Raw genomic sequence first — 2,362 nt, 5'->3', positions numbered from 1 at the left:
TTAACCCAGTCGCTTGGCTGTTGGGTTTTTTAATGGGAATATGAATTGAAAAAGAGAAAATATTTATTAACTACTTAGGAAGTTTAAACAAAATTTAATGGTTTCAAAACTTATTCTGTTTAAAATGAATTAAAGAAAAAATAAATAAATTGGAAAAGATACAGATTGCCCTCAACCTCACTCTCTCCCCAATCTTACAAACTAGCTCTCTCCACTCAACGAATCCCTATTACGAACTCGCTTCTCTCGTCTCCCTCACGAAATCGCTCGCGTCGTCTCTCAAGCCTCTCTCTCGAAGTCTCTCGACGAAATCTCTCTCTCACGCGACCTCACGTTCCTCTTAGTCGCCCTCAACGAAGTCTCTCTCACACACGAAAAATCACGGCTGAAACAGAAACAAAGAGCTCACCTTCGGACCTTCGACGGCGACGACAGCTCAGGTAACGAATCTCCCTCCTTCACTCCTTCCAATCGGTTCCTTATTTGTGGATTAGGGTTCTCTTGTGGAGTTTTCCGCCTCCAAGTTTTTTGTTGTTGATTCGTTCCCTATTTATGCTTTTCAAATTAGGGTTTCAATTGGTGTCTTTGGTGTTCCAGAAGAGTAACTCTGCAATACCACTTCGGTGCTCAGAAATAGGATCGGCCTCTTTGATGCTAGAATTGGAACAGGTAATCTGAGCTCAAACTTTCTCTTTGAATTTTGTTTCTATTCCAATTTGGGAATTTTCTGGATTTTTAACGCTTGCCAATTGACCCTACCTTTTTTACTTATTAGTTGAGAAGAGCGAGAAAATGTCATTTGCAGATACGAAATCCTGGACTTGATAACCTTGAGGAAGTCAATAGCTTTTGCAGCCTTGGGTGCTTTAGACGAGATTGAACGAGAATTTTCCATGTCGCCCAACAAGATATCACCTTCACCGCTGGAGAGAGGGTCCCACTTTTGTAACTCTTGATGTCGAGCTTCCTTAGAATGAGATGCTAAGTCGGATGATAAAACCTCTACTCTTATTGCCTCTTTGTGAAACCGCTTTCTCCTTAGAGCATTGGCTAAAAGAAACCGAAGGTGCAGCGCTTGAAAATACAATATCCCGTCCCCGAGTCCAGTCAATTAGCAGCTTGGCACCAGAAATTAACTGTCTCCTTAACTGTACATCAGCAATAAGACCAGAGTATGAAACTTCAAAAACAACACCTCGCTGCGTGGCCATTTGACAAGTTTTGATTATCTTTCCTTCGTTTTGCAGCAGGCTTGTGTATTGTGCAGATGTCCATTTTGGTCTAGACTTGGTTCAGTGTGTTAATGTTTGCAGGTTTATGAAAAATGGATTTGATGTGTTTGAACTCTGACTTGTTGAATGTGTGGTTTTGATAGTGACCAATGTGAATTGGTTTAATTTTTGTAGGTTATGGTTGGAGTCGAGATGAGATAAGCTCATATTTGTGATTCTTCTCCGAGCTATGCCAGCAAACAACTAACTGATATCCGGTTTCTTCAAGTTCAAACAATTATCTGTTTCTTGGCTATACAACTCTTGAACTTGATTTAATTCTTTCTCCGCAGCTTCCAATTGCTTCTGAAGTTCTTGACCTATTGCATCATTTTCAGCTTGAAGTTCTGCAATTCCGCTTAAGCTGTACCTCTTCACCTGTCTCGGATATTGGAAGCGGTGCAACCAATGCATCAAACTGCTTAGCAGCTTTCACCAAAGAAGCACTCATCAGCTTTGGTTCTTCAGAAAAGTTTGCCCCATCCTCCGTAGGCTGTACAGGTGGTGGTTCATGGTAATTTGGTGAGAGCCGGTTAGGAGGTACGTCCCTTTGCAATGTCCCAACGGTATTAAAAGCTAAATTTGCAATCGAATTAACTTGTTCTTGTAGCTGCAAGCGCAATTTTGCTTCTCCAAATCACTTATTATTCTGTTTTAACTTTTCAATAGCAGAGAAGGGCAAAACAATTATTTATTCTTTCCATTTTTCTATTGTGGCTTTTGTAACCGAAACATGGACTGCTGTGATATTGCAGGGAGTTTTCCAGCGTTCTCTGATGGATACCATAGCTCTCCGTTCATGTTTCAGAACCCTCTGTCCTCTCTTCCAATGGATATCTGAAGTTTCTGAAGGAACACAAGCAGCAGCATGTGACCATCCACGCCACTGAAACTTTGATGATCCAACAGAATCACAAACCTCAATGGACAAGTGATCGCATTTGGGAGTGACGTTGAGAATTAAGCGGAGGGAGGAGCATGAGATGAGAAGCTTCTTTCTCATATTGACGATTACGCTGTTCTTCGATGAGCTTTTCTGCAACTCCAGCTGCTATGTGAAGCAAAGGCTGTTTCTCTTAGCCCAAACACAA

At 41.4% G+C, this 2,362-nt stretch overlaps 1 pseudogene; it reads right to left on the bottom strand.

Annotated features, from left to right (window-relative positions):
• Nucleotides 1-1,319: 1,319 nt before the first annotated feature.
• On the bottom strand, nt 1,320-2,005 carry LOC127084591 (mediator of RNA polymerase II transcription subunit 21-like; annotated as a pseudogene).
• Between the last annotated feature and the right edge of the window lie 357 nt (nt 2,006-2,362).

Source organism: Lathyrus oleraceus, chromosome 5 (genome assembly GCF_024323335.1).
Source record: "Lathyrus oleraceus cultivar Zhongwan6 chromosome 5, CAAS_Psat_ZW6_1.0, whole genome shotgun sequence".
In the NCBI taxonomy this organism is placed as follows: domain Eukaryota; kingdom Viridiplantae; phylum Streptophyta; class Magnoliopsida; order Fabales; family Fabaceae; genus Lathyrus; species Lathyrus oleraceus.
The sequence above is the reverse complement of the archived record's forward strand: the minus strand, read 5'-3'. Positions and strand labels throughout refer to the sequence as shown.